This window comes from Agelaius tricolor, unplaced genomic scaffold (assembly GCF_023055355.1).
Source record: "Agelaius tricolor isolate 1412-34295 unplaced genomic scaffold, bAgeTri1.0.p SCAF_1, whole genome shotgun sequence".
In the NCBI taxonomy this organism is placed as follows: Eukaryota; Metazoa; Chordata; class Aves; order Passeriformes; family Icteridae; genus Agelaius; species Agelaius tricolor.
In genome coordinates, this window is record NW_027269261.1 from 25,510,212 (window position 1) to 25,529,426 (window position 19,215).

Sequence of the window (19,215 nt, forward strand, 5' to 3'; positions counted from 1 at the left end):
CTTACAGCCAGCAGAAAGAGAGCATTCATGGTATAATGTCTTTATGAGGACAAATCTTACACTTAATTTCTCATGTGAATCCAACTCTTTTATAACACATTTTTGTGAGATTAAAAGAACAATATTAGTCTAGTGGCTCAGCAGCCAGATCACTGCTCTGTCACATGGGAGACATGGGTTCAAAGGGATGGCAGGCAACTGTGCTGGGAAGTGCTTGATGGAAACTGCAGCCACGGAAAGATTCAGTCCTCCACTCTCACAGAATTGTTTAACTCCACATTATCTCCTCCCTCGGGCCAGACAGAGCCTCTCTCCCTCCAGCTCCTTACTGGAAATCATCCAGCTGCTGCTCCCTTACACAGAACTATTGGAAGGGTTTGAGACCCCAGCTCTTTAAACCATTTTCATTAGCCTGCTTTTGCACAGTAGGGAGGATTTTTGAGAAGGAGAAGGAACTTTCTGAGCATGCATTTCCAGACTAAGTCCCTTTGCCTGCCCAGTTTCACCCAGTGTCCATGGGGTTATCCGTGCTCATGGCATGGCTGCACTGCACAGCCCATGGGTGTGCTGATAAGAGGGACAGCACAGCTCAAATCCTGATATATCAGGGCAGAGTCCCACAGAACCCAGGGAGCTCCAAGTGCTCTGTATTAGGAGATTTATTTCTCGAGTGGGGAAAAGTCTCAGTCCATTTTGGCTAAGCAAGTTGAAAAATAAATTACTTAAGCGCAGGCCAAGAAAACTGTATCTTGATCCCTACTGGATCAAAATAAGGCATAATTTTTTTCAAATAATCTTTTTGCCTCAGCCTGGAACATGGTTACATGTGACAGACATCAGACTTTGGCTTCATGACACCTCCATGAAAGAATAAATACATTTTGGAGCATGGCCCTAAGGCAGCTGCATGACAGCTGTGCTGTGCACCAGTGTATGTCCAGCCCTCCTGATTAGTAGAATTATTATACTTTTTGTGATGCTTCTCAGAGGACACAGTGATAAGGGGCCTCTGTGCAGAGTGACATTCAAATGCTTTACAATATGATATTTTTCTCCTTGGACCTTACAGCCCAAGCACAAGCCATGTTATTTTCTCCTTCTTTAGCAGCTCTGTGACGCAAGACAGAGAGGTCTGTGTGTGCTGCAAGCACCAGCACCAATGTCAGGCATCCCACTTACTTCCCTCACTTCCCCTTCCCTTGATACAGAGCATATGTTTCATTGTGGCACCAAGCACAGGAAAACTGAGGGGAAATAGCCTATTATTTTAGGAGGTGCAGAACCAAGCACCTGGAACAGTGAAGTACTTGGAAAGCACTTCTGTAAATATTTTAGGCTGTAATATATTAAACAATTAAGAGGTGTTGGTATTTCTCTGCTCAAGGGCATTTAAACAGGGAAGTTCCCTTTAAAGGCACCAGGGCAGAATGTGTATGGTCATGCCCTTTAAAACAAAAACTACCTGGTTTTTCCCCCCTCTTTTCAGCAAAATGTCTAAATTTCAGCTGACTTGCTCTTTCAGCAGAGGAAATTAAGCCAGATTATTTTAATGCTGCTTTAGATTGTCAACTCCTCAAAAAAAAAAAAAAAAAAAAAAGTGGGGGGGAAGGAAAAAAAGTCCAAAGAATAGAATCAGTTACCTTGAAAGCTCCATTCAGGTAATTTAGAAAATTGTTTTGCTAATAACCTTAATGCATTGCTTGTGTACTCAGGACTGTCAGCACTACAGGTTACTACAGGTTAGTCAGTAAATTGCTGATACCAGCTACAACCAACCCTTAAGAAATCCTGTATCTCTTACGTCTTTGCTTCTATTTTCCTGACAACAATACATGAGTCGCTATGCAACACCAAATTAGCATGAAAGAATAAGAACTTAATACTGACATTTCTTAGCCAAGAACACAGTCAAAATTAAGTGCAGTTAATTAATGTTTTGTTAATGTTTAGAAAGCTCTTCTTCATGCCCTTTACAGCACAGTGAAATGCAAGTTCACTTAGACAGGTACACAGAGAGAGACATGCTTACACACACATACATGCCCCATGCATAGTTAACCTATATACACATATACACATTTAGATAAATTCCAAATAGACAAGCTCTAGGAAGCTTTGTAAGAGAAACAAGAAAAAAAATTACCTACTGGTCTCTATAACACCAAGTCTCTGGAAAAACTTCAGAATTGCCAGTTCAAATATTTTCTAAGATTATGTTAGCAATCATTTTCACCAAAATGTTTTTCTGACCAAAAAAAAAGATCACTTGACAGAACCTAAAAATTGTTAACAGTGGAAAATGCCTGCTTCAAGTTTCTTGTAAGAAAACAAATACAGGAATTGGCAACTTCTGTGCAGTTTTAGCTCCGAAGAAATTATGACAGGCTTTTGCTTTTCTCACTTATCTCAGGGCAGCCCATCAGATTAGCAAGAATAAAAAAAAAAGTATTAAAACTTAGTGAGTTACTGGAATCTTCTGGAACTGAAAACTATACAGATGGTCTGCAACATATTTGTATAGAAGATGCTCAATTGTTGACGGGTTCCCAACTATTATAGTGGCATGGTAAGGAGGCAGATACTGGGCACTGAGCACTGAGCAACTGTTGTCACTGAGCCTTCCCCTCTTGGCTGCATCCCCACTAGCCCAACGAGCAGTTTTGGTCTCCCAGAGCAAAGACAAAGGTTGCTTTGGAGAAGCTGGGAAGCCTAAGAACACCATGTAGATTTAGGACTGGATAGGAGGTATTGTGCGGAGGCCATGCCCATTACTCATCCGCTGGCAACGGGCTCTCTTCCTTTTGTCTGGAGAGACGGTAAACTTTCAATGCCATCTGAAAACAGAAGGCCTTTCACAGAGTGCAAGAACTCTGCCATCTCAATCATGTGAAAATATTGTAAACACTTTCCCAGCCCCCATTCAGCTGTCCAAAAAGCAGAGTTAGAAAACACCAAACAAAACAGGAAGGAAAGAAAAGGGTGCGCATTGCGCACTTTGGTTTAATTTATATTTTTTACTCTGAATAGGAATTTTTCTTGGAATTTTCCTTTCTTTTCCTTAATGTTAGTGAGCAGGTTAAGTAGCTATTATGGAGAAAAGGCAGCTAAAAGCCTATTCTATGTTTTATTTAGAGAAGAAAAAAAAGGGTCCAGTGCCCAACAGTTTCTCTCCAGCAGAGCAGCTCTCATATTTCCTTACAGCCCCTGCAAGAATAGATTTCAAATGTGCTACAGGACTTGAATTTCTCTTTCAGTACTTAGGTTGACCCACCCCTGTGAACTTTTTCCAGGAGGGTCTTCTCCCCAAATATTTAAACATCACAAATGTTGTATTACTGATATACCACAACACGTACAGAGTGGGAAGGGGTTCACATTCAAAAAGAATATGTTCAGAAAATACCTGCATGTGTGTACATATTTATGTTTACATGCATATCAAACATACAGCATAAGCAAAAATATACCTATAATCTGCACAAAAAAACTACTGGTTTGCCTGATGACACCTTTTATATACATTGTGCTCTTGCACTGCACCCTTAACTCTGGACAGTTTTTTTCACAGATGCTTTTTAGTTATGCGAAAGTGATGTGGTTCCTTGCTCAAAAAAGGTTGTGCTAATTCTGCTGAAGCCAGGGACTACTTGAAATTTCACAGTAACTTTGAACCATGGTAACACATTAGCACCACAATTCTTCACTATTTGAAGTATGAGGCTTTCATTTAGATTGGTCAACTTAACACCAGAGGGGCAAAGAAAAACAGCTCTGCTGGTGGGAAATACACTTTGTTCCTTTTTGTTCAGTTTGGTCCTGAGTCAAATCTGAACAGAGCACAAGTAGGTAAGCCTGGATGTATTCCTGCTCCCTCAACGGCAAATGCTCTTCTCCTAACCTAGGAAAGGGTCATCTAGCACTTCCAGAGGGATATATCACTCCTATCTTATTTCTTATGAGTATTTAGCAAATAGCGCACACTGATGGAAATGAGTCTCCAACAGGACAGTGAGAACTGACAGCTGTAGGAGCACATCATGTACTGGGCAGACTCTTTTACCTGATTTCCCTTCACTCTCTGCAAATGCAGACAGTTTGCATAACTAAGAAAGAAGACTTTCTTACTTAAATAGACTGATATGAAATGTCTTACACCCACACCATGAGAACACAGGCTCATAGGATGGAGAGTTAGGAAAAGGAGCTGCCAATAACTGAAGCAGGGGTTGATAAACTGCTCAACATTATAAATTCTCAAGTGCATTCCTTGGGACCGCCTTGCACATGCTATCTCAATACTCCCCTCCTCCCCTCTGCATTTTATAAAAAGAAGCCGCAATAAATTAGAATTTTATGAGACTCCAAATAAAAACCTTCACGAAAATTGAAAACAAGACATGGATGTAGAAGCATATGGAAGGTTTATGAAAGCAGAAGAGAAAAAAAAAAATTATCCCAAGGCAATAAAAAACCTGTCTGACTCTTGGTGTTCACAAACCAAGAATTACTAGAGACAGATGAAGAAGTTTTGAACAATACATTACTGGTACATCTTCCAGCAAAGAGACATTCTAGTTTTTATTTATTCTTCTGATGCAAGGCAGCCTGGTAAGAACTACTCTAAGGCACATTTTTTGGAATTCTTTATAAAACACTTCAAAGTTATACATGGAAATGAGATACCTTTCTGCTTTGATCCTTGGCATAAGGCTAACCAAGCAGAAGCGGCTTCCTGGCCTTTCATACAGTTTTCTTGGGAACTAAACACTGCACCCTCTGAATTCTTGCACTAGCGTTTTAAGTATTTTATGGAATAAAGGCAGTTTTGTTTAATTTATATTTTCATCTTTGTTCCAAACCTCAGAGTGATTCATTCTGGCCACTGTATATACAGTTTTACTCCTAATGCTTTTTTCTTTCCACTACTTCTCCCATCCTCACTACTCCCTGTTTCCAGAATGGTGTGGGTATGGGATGTTGTTTTAACTAAATGATAGAGTGGCTATTAAGGATTGTTTTGCTTTATTTTTAAATACAATACTCCACATTCCAGACATTTCAACCAAACACAGCGGTTTGAAAATGAATAATTGTGCAAGCAATGAAATTTGGATCTGGTTCTAAATTGACAAAAAATACTCTAACAATTTTTAGATTTTTCTTCTCTAAAATGACTGAAAGCTAGGGGCTAAGTTATAGGGATATGGTTTAGCATCTTATGTTAGAAGTGAAAATCCTGTAATACATTTTGTTCTTTGAAAATAAATGCAGGTTGGACTCAGTGCCCAAATAAAACCTCTGAACTTCTGAACAGGATACAAATGATACTGACCCATAACAAATGATATTATATTGTCTTAGAAGTATGCTGATTTTACACTCCTGCTAAACTGTTCAGTTGTGAAGTGGTTAAAAGTTATAGCCATTAAATGATCTTTGTTTCTGATACCTAGTTAAAAATTAATTCAAAGTGTGTTCAAGTGTGTGCAATGGATGGCAAGGCTTGCTCATCATGCCACATTCATCAGCTGCCAAAGGCAAATAAGTTCTGGAAAGAAGGTGAGAAAACAAAGTCAAGGACATGCCATATCAGAGTGGGAGAAGTGTTTTTACAACACAGACAAGCTCATGGTCTGGGGAGGTAGAGTTTCTACAGAGAAACTGTAGAAGCAGCGCAGGGCTCTGTGCTCATAGATTCACTCTGTCTTGGAAACAAGAATGTACCTAAACATCATAGAAACAAATATCTGAGGCTACCTGGGGTTTTGTACCTTCCTTTCAATACAATCTTACTGAAACTCAGGAATCCTCTTCTTAGTGCTATGACTTAAGCAAACACCATTGAAATATCATTCTCTCGAAAGAAAACCAAACAATATTGTAACACACAATTTATTAAGGATCCTCGTTTGCACAGTACCTAACAGAAGTTGAGAATTAAGATTCTTTGGTCTTCTTCTACATTAGAGAGGAGAGGTGATGAGAGGAGATATGAGACATTCAGAACTTGAATAGGATTGTGCTGACTTCTATTTTATTTGTTTTGAATGTCCTTCTTTTTTTCTTTTTTTTTTTTTTTTTTTTATTTCAGCCCAGTCCCTGGTTTCCTGTGTGCAGTCCCACTAACTCATTCAAGACATTCCCCTCTGGTATCTGCAGAGATGGCAGATACCACAATTTTCAGATATTGAACAAGATATCCATAATTATTCAAAGATGGGCCTATAAACTCAGCTACTGAATAAAAACAAACTATACACTTGTCTTTATGCCGGAGAGGATGAACTTACACAATTCTGCAAGAACTGATGTTAGTGATTCAAGCCTAATGATGAAAAGTTTGTTTCCTTTTCATTTATTACAATAGCTGTAACAACTTCTGACTTTTTCTTTTTTCAGAGACCATTCCTAATAATTACTCTTTCCCTCTAATTATTTTGCCACACAAAATACTCATACCTAAACACTGTAAAAATTAAGAGCACTACAGGGAAAATCAAGCAGTCCTGGGAGTCTTGTGGATGCCAATCCCAAGCAAAGGCAGGGACCCCTCTGAAGCATGGTGCCTGGCTAGAGTTCACACCTTTCAGCAATGGTGACAAGTGGCCATGAGTCCCTCCCTGAGGCAGACAGCTCTGGGTGGGACAGCACAGGGGACCAGCACCCCCTTCATCTCCAAGGAGTCTCTCAAAAGGAGGGTGGCCTGAAGTTCATCATTGTGGATCAATTCCACAGTTTCCTAAGGCAAATCTTGACTCTGTTCCCTCCACAAAGTTCATGTTGCCTGCTCCCCCAAACATCTCTATTTCCCCATCTCTGTAAGAGAAGTCTAAACACAGCTGTCAAGTTCTAAAATCAGCATCAAAGCTCAGTAAAAGTGGGAGGGGAAAACAATATGCTTTGTTAAACAATACTGCCTCAGATCTCAAAGGGTTATACAATGAAAGTAATACCCACTTGGAGTTCTGTCTGTGGCAAGCATTACCTAACATCCTCAGTCAGAACCCCACTGTTTATGAGGTGATGAGAAAAGAATACAGCTCCCTCTTGTCAGTAGGACATCTCCACTGCCCTGCAGGACATTTTCTTGCTATATTTCAGATGTATTGAATCTTCTAGACATTAGAAAAGTAAAACATGCACTGTGTACTCTGGAGCCATCACCTCTCTTGGTCAGTTCATAGGTTTGGCAAGGTTATAGCAAACAATCTTTTACATCATATGTCTTACCTTTAGGCTGTTTTACTCCTCCCCAGGAACTCAAAAGGATTAAAACAGGTTTAACAAACCAGAAATAGAAATATTTATATTTGTTAACATTGGTATTTCTAAACATTTCTCATTTCTTCCCATTCCCACTGATACTGATTCCCAGTCTTTGAGCCATATGAAGTGGCTTAAAAGTTACTTCTCAAGGAAAAAAAAAGTGTCTGCTAAATCACCCCACATACATAATTAAGGCTTTCTGTTACACAAGAGGTATTACAATTACCACTGTGTATGTCTATATATATAAGATATATTTATGTATGTGTGTGTTACATATTCATTTTGTCCTATACAAGTCAGCTTTCCTCTTTTGTAGTTTTATAGACTTCCATTTTTATGCTTGGTATGAATCCTTATGGTGCTCTAATATGATCATCTGTTTAATGCAAGCTACTGAATTCACCAGTTTGTTGACACCATGATCTCAGTATATTCCTTTAAACTCCAGTAAAGATGCAGTAACTCACCTGAACAGCTTTATTGGCAAAATCCATTTCTCCTATCAGCGGAGCAGGGAGAGAAGCTTAGAGCTGACCTCAGAGACACTCAGTGCCTGCTTTTCAGGAATCTGAGGTGAGCATGGTCCTCTCCACAGCCTCCCCAGTGTTTTTCTGGAAGGGTCCTGAGCCACTGTGTTGGCTCAGAGGAAACAGGTTCAGGAAGAAAAAAATAAGTACATTGAATGGCACAAGAGTTTTCTTACCCCAAATGAACAGGTGAGTTGCACAACTTTTGGCCTAAAGGGGCAAATCAACCTCAACATTTGCCTGTGCACTAGGATGGATGCAGCCACAGGAGGAGTAAGAGTCATTTTAGGGTCCAGACAGGAGAATGTTAGGATTTTAGCTAGTCTTCAATAAAACAAAAGTAGAGGAATGAGGGGAAAGGGATCACTTTTCTCTTGGTACAAAATAGCTACTCTAAGGTCTCACATTTCAAAGCCCACCCTAAATGAGCATCCCATGCCATTACCCAAATAAATATGTGATTTGTGTATTCCAGAAATACATACACTTTCACCAAAATAATTCTTTCCATTCGTTCCATCTCCATTTCCAGTTTCTTCACCTGAGAGGGGTTGTGAAACAATGAGCTTCCTGGGACTATTTCCCCATCTGTGACATCATACACAAAGCACCTTATCTCTGCAAAATGCCTGGGGGTCTGCAGGGGAAAAAAGCATACACACAGCCCTCATCTCCTCCTCCCAGTGCTTCTAGCTCTCAGCCTGGCCTTTGCTGTTCTGCCCAGTTTGAGCCCAAGGAAATTCCAATGCACTTCTCTTCCTGAGGCTCTCATTTATTTAAACAGGTGGGGACCAGGATCTCTGTGCTTCCCAAAGTGCTGCTGCAGCTGAACCAGCAGCTATAGGTATCAATTAAGAATGTGCCCTGGGACAGGAGAAACACAGCAGCTCTTTCTAGAGTTTAAGTGCTGGCAAAGTCAAAAACATTGCTGAGATACTCTGTAACTTTCTTAACTCAGAAAACCATTAGCTGGCATTGTTGCATAAACTCAACAACAATCTTTTCTTTAAGGTTGTCCCACCATTCTATTATCTGTCATTAATTTTCCATATGTTCCCCTCACCACTGCTCTTAGGCTGGGTTTGGTTTACAGGGTTGGATCAGATTTCTTTACAAGCCAGGACATTTGCTGGCTTGCTTACTAGCTTGAGGCCAGTTATGTTTGAGTGAGGCCCAATCAAAACAAGTGAGATTTGGTGACGTTCCAGTGAGCAGGCACCAAATCTACATGATCCAAGGTTGTTTTTGTTAAAAGTTTTAGATTTTTAAAGTAGAAGCTTTTCCATTGTTTCAGAATTTTTTTAAAATTTTTGTTTTTAGGGTTTTTTTATCAGCTTCTGGCTGATACTTGTTCAAATGTTGCACCATCCCTCCTCTTATAATAAAGCAGAACTTTATGTTCTGTTTTCTTTGCACTAACCATAAGGGAAAAGTTTATCAGTTATGTATACTTTCAATCACAGATGGGCAAATGCATCAGTATATTTGGAAAAGAGTAGCTGATGAGAAGAAGATGAATAAACCATTTTGTTTCTAGTCTTTCTACAGGATAATGAAGTCTAGTGTTTGCAACTCTTTCTTTCAAAAACAGTCAGAGTTCATGTGAAACCCTCTAATTCAAATCTGATTTCTAGAAATATTCCTTATGCTGTCACAATGTAAGTCAAGAAAAAAAAATTAAAAGTGAAGTGTCCTTCCATCCAAGCCTTAAAAATAAATTAAAGTGTACCCTTATAATCACTGATACGCTAACTATATCCTAGATTATTTCATTCCTTTTTTCTCCCTTCTTCTAGATTTATTATTCTCAGCACATCTGAAATGTATTTTAAATGCTTTGGGACAAGGGCTATTATAAACTGCCAAGAATACTTGAGGCCCTATGGAAGTGCTGAAGTAGAATTCCAAAAGTAATTTGACACTAAAGGACCTTCAGACCTTCAAAAATCCCCAATTTCATATTCCCCACTGCACAGGCACAGAAACTTACGGTAGCAGAACCGGAGCAGCCTCCAAATGTGAGACAAAATGAAAATGCCAGTATTATATACTGTGTTTCAGGCTGAGTCAAGCACAGGGTATCATGTTAGTAAGCAGCAGTTCAAAAGTATCCTGAATGCAAAGGGGTTCTTTCAAAAGTATATGTCTTGTCTGATCCTAGCTGGTGCAAAGACATTCCCCATGGTTTTGCTCCATAAATTCCAGCATGGTGTTATAGATGTTGTAACAGATGTTATATGAATGCTGCACATAAATGTCACAATGCCCATATTGTTATTTTTAGCAGCACTTCTCAAGGTAAGCAAGCACAGCCCATGTAAAGCTAAGCATTTACATAAATACAGACAAATATTTTGTTCTGGACACAAGCAATGTTTAGGTCCTACATGGCTGAAAACCACAGCTCCTGACTTCCAGGAGTGTGCTTGCATGCTGGGATCCAGAGGTTTGGGAAGCAGAGAATTCAGACATCTCAAACAGAAGACTGAGCAGGAGCTGCTCAAGTGAGCCATTAGGAAATACAGAAGGTAATAGAATTAGCTTAAACCTCTCTGGAATTTGGTCACCTATCTCAAGGCAGGGTTTACCATCCTCCTCCACTGCTAGCCAGACCTCCTCCACCAAAAGAGTAAAGAAGTGGATGCTGTTGCTGCCAGACTTGCTTTCAGCAATTGAGTTACAACCAGAGCACTCCCTCAGACTGCAGGAGAGCTGGGTTTACTTCCCTCCAGGCATCTGAATCTGTATTTTCCCCACCTGTGCTGAAAACTATCATGCTATAGGTTATCCTGCTCTAGAGAGTTCCACCTTTTCCTTCTCTTTTGGTATGCTTAGGAAATTAACCCAAGCAAAACTGAACATCAATCAAACCTTTTTTGTTTTTCTCCTTCACATTTAATATTCTTAAAGGGACACTTTATTAATTATCTGAGATTATTTACAAAATAACAGCAAGTACTTCTTTAAATACCAATATCCTAAATTGTGACTGTTTCCCCACAAAGCAAATTAGGGTTTGATGAAGGAAAGGTTAAATAAATAAACCAGCACAGAGATGAGAGAGTAACTACTATAGTCAGCCTTCTCAGGCACTGGAAGTGTTCTGCACAGCCTAGTAGCTTGTCCCACCACACCACAGAGACATCCCTTTTTCTTATGTTTGCTTTATGACTTTTACACATAAAAATGTATACACACATGTGTTACATGGGGAAGAAGGGAAGGAGACTGGAAGAAAAGAGCCTCAGTGATGAAATGAAGCAGATCATCTTGGAAAAGGCAAGTTTGCAAGTCACTGGCAAAAGTGCAGTTTTTTGGTTATTATGCCATGTTGGACAGAGAGAATAAAGGGGGGAGAGAGGAGTCCACGCACTGATGTCACTGAAATCCTTGCAGAGATCAGGACTACTGTGAAACCACCAAAAAACACCATCCACCACTAAATGTGGAATTGAACAAGAAAAGAGAAAATTAGAGGAGATAGCTGGGAAAGAACAGTCACAGAAGCCAAGAAAGGGCAAAAATTCAAGGAGCTGGTAGGGTGAACAGAGAGAGCAAGTGATAGGTAAAGAAAGACGAGGTTGCAGAATAGACCTGTGACTGGATAAGGAAAATCCCAGTGGGGGATTAACTACACACTAGGGGTTTCTGTGCTTAGGTACAAAAAGCTTTACAAGCCAGATTTTTGGCAAAACTTCATGAGTTCCACACTGGAATAATTAAAATAAAAGCTGTTCACTGAAGTTATTTTTGGTGGGCATGTTTGGATCAGAGAGTGGAGTTGTTGAGCACAGTATAATACATGCCAAAAGCCCTATTATGTGCCTGCCACTGAACCCTGCCATACTTGGAAATGTGTTCAAAAACTGTGGTAGAGAGTCCTTACTGGCTTCACACTTGAAGGACAAACCAGGGCTGCACATTTAGTTGGAGGTCGGGGAACGGGTCCCAGGATATTTCTGCTGGAGGTGGGGGCCCTCTCAGGGTTGAGTCTGAGCAGGGAGACATTTGCTCTGCAGCAGACCTCAGAGAGGGCAAGAGAGTAGTCTAAATTGGCTATTCCTACTTAAAATTCATATATATATATATATATATATTCTAGAGTGACAGGGGCATAGAAGTCAGTGAAAGGATATATATGCCATGTGTTTTTATACCATGTGGTGAGCCTCCTAGGTGATGAAATGGGGTGCTCATGCCAAACATCCCTTCACAGCTGAAACAGGCAGGCAAACCAGATGGTAAAGCATTAAGAACCATTAGACATTATCACTCCATTCAGGTATAACATTTTTGTTTTCTTGCAGTGGAGTTCCTCAAAGGACCCCTCAGAGAAGCTGGGTGCTCTTCTGAGTGTTCCTTCACCATAGGCTTTTTTCCTTGAAAAACCACATAATACTGAAGTTCCTGTAACTGGAGACCAACAGGATACAAAATAATTCCTGAGAAAACAGCCATGAACCAGAAATTTCAGAGGAGTTCACAGAAGGCACCTTTGGATTAGGGATGTACCTGGCCCAGAACCTAACCACTGGGTAGGGAAAAGTTGTAGACTTTTAAGCAAATTCAAACTTCTTTAAATCCAAGCACCAGGCATAGGGCTTGAAGTGGCCAAAGCAACCTGAAACATTGCAACAAACTGTCACTATTAACCTACCAGGGAGCACACCCTCCTGAGAACACAAAAACAGGGCACATACCCAATTTCCTAGTGGAACCATACCCACAGTACAGTACTGCTTCTCCTCATGCCAGAAACTTTTTCCTCAAGAATGTCTCCTTCCTTCAGCACCCAGCTCCTGATGACTCACAAGAGCAAACTGCCTTCCTTTTCTGTGAAGGATTTTTTCCTTCTACACTGGACAACACAGGTTGACACTACCTGCTTTATGCAAACACAGCCTCTAGACAATAACTTTCCAAATCAGGCTATTACTGAAAGAGAAAAAGAAATAATCTGAGAAGGTTTTTAAAAAACAAAAGAGAAGAGTTACATATATATATATCTGTTCAGTGGGGGCATGGGGTATGGTAGTGGTTGCAATTTACCAAATTCTTATTTAAGCAACTCAGAGTCTCCCAGCATTTAACTCAGCCATGAATGTGTTAACTAGAGTGTGTGAGGCCTGAGTTCTTGTGAACTGTTGTATTTCTGTCATCTGAAAGCTAAACACTGCATTAAGAAAGTCCAAATGGTAGTTTCATCCTCAAAATGACAGCAGAAAGAAAACTGTTTGCACTTTTCCCCTGCTAAGGAGAGGATCGGAAGGGAGAAGTTCTCTCAAGACACTCCTTTATTCTCGTGATAGCAAGAGCTGTGCTGCTGAGACTGCCTCCAGTCACATGTTACTAATACACCAGCTTCTCCTGTCTGCAGCCCACGCTGCAAGTACTGTTTTTCCCAGAAATCACAATGTTCATTGGCTTTATTTTGTGAACACCAGACTCCCTCTGCTCCATACCCCAGAAAAATCTCAGGTTACTCTGTTCAAAGCTCAGAAGCTACACAGCAAAGTTGTGAAAGCTGGGATTTGTCTAGAGTCTGCAAACCAGAGCCAAAGTCTTCCTCCAGCTGCACCATATAGCTCTGATACACCCTCCGTCGTCATGGAGGTTATTTTGTAGATCAGAAAAAACAATCATCTCAATCACTGATCTTTTCTTCTGTCCAACAACTGAATCTGAGGCTTCTGGGGCCAATTACGCCTTCCTAAAAATGCACTCTGGATTCAGACAAACTGTTTTCTCTGACACTGTTTCTCACTAGCTTTAAAAAGTAGAAAAACATCAATACAAATAAACTCATTGCTCTCTTTCAAACCTTACCTTGAAATACTCATTTTCTGCAACACCAGCTTGAAATGTTAACTGCTGGCTTAGGCTGTGCTGAGTGCTCTGTTGGTACTCCTGCCTCTTGTCTGTGTTCATCTCCTGATTCCTTTTGCACTGGAGTTATTTAGCACAGAGATTGCTTTTACCTTTTTTCTCACCTTGGACAGGAACTGCCACCATCAACCTAAACTCTAAGCTGATATAAAGGATCACCAGGAAAGACTGCTTTGTTTATGAATGGCTGGTCTCTTCATGACATGTTGAAGTTCATTGTGCACAGATAGGAAGAATATTACTTGTACAATAGGCATTAAACATCAATCTCAATTTTAATCTCCAATGTTCAAAATTAGAAATTACTGTGAATCATTTGACCTCTTGCTAAAATTCAGGACACCTTAAGAAAAATCTTCTTTAAATGCTTTGGCATAGGGTAAGTCATAAATACCACTTCCAAATAGATCTTTTTCTATGTCTCTCTTTTCAGTTTCTCCTGTCTGGAAAGAAGTATTGATTTTGAAAGACTCAGGCGCCCCAGACTCTGGCCAGATTCTGTTCTCCTTGGCAGGTCTGTAAACCCATAGCAAGTCCACTGACCAAAGCTGAGCCCCAGGAGGAGAAAAGAGTACTTAAAGCTCCTGCTGGTCCCATGCTTTGCTATATTCTCACCTCTCCCCACAAGCCCTTGAAAACACAGCCCCAGAGTACCTGGCAGTGTCTGCTGTCCTGAGCACTGTGAACAGCAGGTGTTTCCATCAGCTCCCTCGCACTTCCAAGGGGCTGTCAGCAGGAATGGCACAGCAGCTTCACCGCTGGGCCTGTCTGATTTGGTAAAGTCACCAGATAGACTCCCTGCTGCCCTACTTATTTTCATGGTGCAGGAATATGAGTTACTGTGGTAAAACTTTCCACTGAGTGGGAGACTCCCAAGCTGGGTCTTAATAAGTTTTCATTTCTTGCTAGCAGGGTCTGGGTGCAGTTTACACAGACTGGCTGATGGGCTCCCACATTGAAACCAGCCAGCCAGTTTGCACAAGTCTCTCCTCCTAAAATATGTGTAATTTATGTGAGCTGATAGAGAGGATAAGAATCAACTGTCTGTTTCCCAGTTAATAAAAAACATACAATGAGAGCAGAACTCTGCCAGCATATCTTGTTTACCCAAAAATGTTTGGCATTAAATGTGAAATCGGAAATGAACTCATTATCTGATTATTTTCATTTTGAAGAATTAACTGCTTTGGGGGAAAGCCTTGTCTTAAACAGTCCCCTTGTATGGATGACTAATTGCAAATACATATCTCTGAAGAACACAGCAAATGCTTGTGACTCCCGGGGCAGGACACAGCACTATCAATTTGGCCAAGAGCATTAGGAGTATCCTCTCACGTGGCTTATTTCAAAACAGAAGGAAAAATACATTTAAGCTAGCAGCATCATGCCCAAGCAGGTGAGAAGAATTTCAAAAGAGGCCGTGCTCTGGAATTCTCATCCAGGAAATACAGATAAGAAGTGCTTAACAATTACTTGCAGTGGATTTGCCCTTTCTCTGCCAAAAATAAAATTATGCAGCAGTATGGATAGTTATAACTTTTGAGAGGCAAAATTGTGTTGAAAACAAGTTCTCTCAGTAATGCAAATGAACATACCTCAGTAAAAATTGAGAAAATTGAATCAAATAACCATTCAGGGCTAATAATGTTTTGGGAAAACTTCCCATTCTAGGATAAAATCCAGGTCACCATGGATTAAGAGAGAATTGAGTTCAAGGCAGTGCATTGGGCTACATCCCCTTGTTTGTCTCCTGCTGTTTCTTTGATTCATTCTCATTTGTTTGATCTCAGCATTCAGTGTTTTTTGGTTAGCCCTCTCTGTAGCTGGTTCAACAGCTGCTGCTCCTTCTAGGGTTGCTGAGTGCCTCCTCTATACTCAAAATCTGTACTTTTCTTACTGAGGACTGGAGTGAATTTTAGAAAGGGTACTGTGGAGCCCTCCACTGTGTGTCAGCACAGTGCAAGTTAAACAAGCATGTGTTCCCCATTGAACATTTGGCTCCTCTTTTCTTATTCCAACTGAAATATTCCCATCCTCACATGCCCTGCAAACCTATCTGCAATAACACCATGTGAACATCTTAAACTTCCCATTCTTCATAGCTACAACTGTGTGATTTTTGGGTTTTTTGCTTGTTTTTGTTTGGCTTTTTTTTTTTTTTTTTTTTTTTGCTAGCTCAACAATCCAGAGGCAAAACTAGAGGAAAACAACAAAAGTCCCAAGATGATTCTGGGCTGCCCAGCAAGCTAACACATCCCTTCACAGGCTTCATGCAGCCCATGCACTGTGTGTAGTGCTGGCAGGGACAGCCCTGGTGCCTTCCCTTCAGCTCAGCCTGTACAAAAAGCAGGCATTCAACAATTAGTCAGTGGAATCATTACACACTTGGTTCTTATCACTCAGGTCAGATCTCTTTACAGAGCAGATCCAGTTAGGAATGAGAAGTTACCCTGTCTGGGCCACCAAAATGCTACAAATCCCATTTGTGATTCTTTCTTAGTCTATGTTCTTCACTAGTTGAAGTGGAAAGGGAGAAACCGTCTCTCCAGAGCAAATCTTTAAACTTCTTAAGGAATTTTAAAGGACAGATCCCACCAACCACAATACTCACTCTCTGTGATCACATGACACAGGAAAATGCACAACTATAGGTAGACTTCTAGAGGAGAAATGATGTATCATTGCAGATACAGACTATAAAACAACATTATGGAAAAAAAAAAAATTAACTCTGGAAACATTACATTCCCACCAGCAAAGACACACATTCACAGCCTAATGCTGATCTGACAATTTTCATGTACTCTTGCAGCTTTTTCACGTGGCACTCTGTACTCCAGTGCCTGCCTCCTCCTCTCCAGCTGGCCTAAGGCAGCAAAGGGTCACCAGTACTGTTACCTTTCAGTTCCTGGAGGCTCCTTGCTATGGCAAAATGCCACACTTCCTGAGCAACTCTGTCTTTCCCCAGAAGCTGAAGAAATATTCCCTAGTTGAACTGTTTAACTTTCATTTCCTATTTGATGTTGTATCAGCATGAGCAGCACTTTAAAGTCTATTTTGGTGTTTGCTCTTCTTTTTCTTTAAATCTCTGAAAGATCCTACTTTAGATTGAAAGCTAGAAATGATCATGAACTTGATGAGTTCTTTGGTATAGCAAATGTAAGCTTTTTAAAACAAAGAATTTGAGATTTTCTTTCCATTAAACTGTAGAAGGTAATGAGCAGGGAAGTGTAAACAGTCAGCAAATGTGAACGGAACAGAAAAGGCTGCTTGACTCTCTTTTATTCCAAATGAAATGGAACAGAGGAGGAGTAATAACTATCTTAAAAGAATTTGTCACATGTTGTTTGCACTTATCTTTCACATCTTGTTCTTTCACAGCCTATTAGATGCTGGAAGAAAAGCTGCCTTCTTCAACTTCCTGAAGTAGTTCAGACCCAATCTTGTCACCCAGAGCTGCAGTTTTATCTCCTTGAATACTGAAGTTTTCACTGGTTTGGGTGTTTTGGAGTTTTTTTAACTGTTTTTAGTATGAGCTCTAAATCAATTTCTAAAAAGTTGAAAGTCATATCTGCTCCCCACATTACCAGAAAATATACAATGGAACTGGTTTCCTTCACTCTTGATGTTGCTGTTCCTGACACCTTTCATCACCTCTAATTGTCTAAGGACTTGTCTCATTAAAGAAATGCAATCAGAATATAATGGCAATCACCTCATCTCCATCACCACTTCTGGTTAAAAAAAGCAGCCTATTGATCAATATTCATGCACAGAGAAGAGCAAACGTACCCTACATTTTCCTGGACACAGTGCCACCGGTAGTGTTTTCCCAGAGTTTTTGAATTTTAAATTGCTTCTCTCAAACTAATTTGCTTTAATCCAATTTTGTATTGAGACTGCTACACTGAGGTGGTCCTGTCACTTGCTCCTTTCACCCATGGAGAACCTGCAGCTGAAGACCCAGCATGGCTTTGGTCGGCGTTGCTCAGAGGCCCTTGGTAACTTCAATGCTCAGCAAACCCATTGATTTATTCCTGACACACATACTGGGTCACGTAGGCACACGCAGTGTGAGACCATTTCCTTCCCCTGCCTAACCCTGGAGCTGAACGGGTGGGGATGTAAACAGCAGGTGGGAGGAGGCTGTGGTCTCCCTGAGGAGTAACTGCTTGGTTGGTCCTGCAGCAGCTGCCATGAAAGACACTCAGACACAGCCAGCCACGGGGAACTGGGGACTCACTCACTGATGGTTTCAGCTATAATGAAAAAACTGAGTTTGACAAGTTGAGTGACTCAAAACCAAACTGGTCTGTCTACAGGAGGTGTATATTTTCATCTGTAAGTTTTGTACATCTCTGCAGGGGCTTTGGCTTTTCCTAAGTGGTAATGCCAAGAAAATATTCTATTTCATACAAGTGGAGTCATTGAGAAAACTTACCTTCCTGTGCTGCTTCATTGTTAAAAGTTCTGAACCACAATGCTCCTCTGTGAAAGCAGTTTCCCTCTTACCAAAAAGCTGGGTCATCAGAAATACAGACACCTATATAACAAAACAAAACAAAAAATCCATTGAAAGCAGTAGGAATTCAACTTTTAGCATGAAAGAGCTTTGACTTTGGTGCTTTGGGCTGCATCCCTAAGCAAGCTCATTTTCACAGTGTTCTCCCTTCTTTTACAGGTCACAAGAGGCATGGTGCAAACACATCACCAGGTGGATGCCCAGTCAGTAACAACTGGAACTGTTGGCATCACAGCCTGAATAAAAGAGCAGATCTAGCACATCTACTGCTGCTCCTGTCTGTCTTCAAGGAGTCATGAAGAGGAGGGATAGGATTGTCAGTCCTCTCTGTTAAAGGGCTGATCTACTTTTTGCCCCACAGTGTTGTTTTTCATGAAAACAACAAATATTTGAGAACATATTGTTCTCAAATATTTGATTTTGCTCTTCTGATAAAAATATGGTCAATGGCATTGTCTGTTAGCACCTGGCATAGTCAGTGGTTTTGTTTGTCAAATTTTTGGGCTAGGGAGAATTGTATGAATCAGCTTTTCCATCAATATAATTTGCCACATCTTCTGGAACCACTTAGTGAGTGTGGGTACATGGGCTGATTTCCACATTGCTGCTATTGTTTTTCAGGTTTCTCTGATTCTTTACTCGTAACGGAATGCCACATGCCTAGAGAACAGGGAGGAGACATTGATCCAAAGATCACAAGCCATCTCTCATAAGATTTTTCAGGTTTTTTTCTTCTGATTTTTCCCTGTCTACTTGCAAGTATGCCATCAATTTTTTTTAATTTTTTTTTTTTTTGCACATAGGGTATTTTCTGGTCTTAGTTAACCAGATCCTTGAGGGAGACAGTTTTGTACAAAATACAAAGCAGACACTACTATGACAGCCAAATATATTGTCTCAGAGAAGTAGCAAATAAATAGATCCCATTTGTCTTCAGGTTAATTTGGAAGATGAGGATATGTACCAGAAAACACATCAAGTCCTATTGCAGGCTCTTGGGAAAGTTATGTT

The 19,215-nt window shown here is 40.4% G+C and overlaps 1 long non-coding RNA gene across 2 annotated transcripts in view; it reads right to left on the reverse strand.

The window, feature by feature from the left end:
* LOC139590095 (uncharacterized) overlaps positions 1-19,215 on the reverse strand; it is a 53,105-nt gene that overhangs the window by 9,517 nt on the left and 24,373 nt on the right. The window contains exon 2 of one of the 2 annotated variants that reach the window (XR_011679234.1): positions 18,124-18,225. This is a non-coding gene — a long non-coding RNA (uncharacterized lncRNA). Of the gene's footprint in view, positions 1-2,143; positions 2,556-18,123; positions 18,226-19,215 lie in introns of those variants that run through there. The other variant, XR_011679233.1, reaches the window with a different exon arrangement.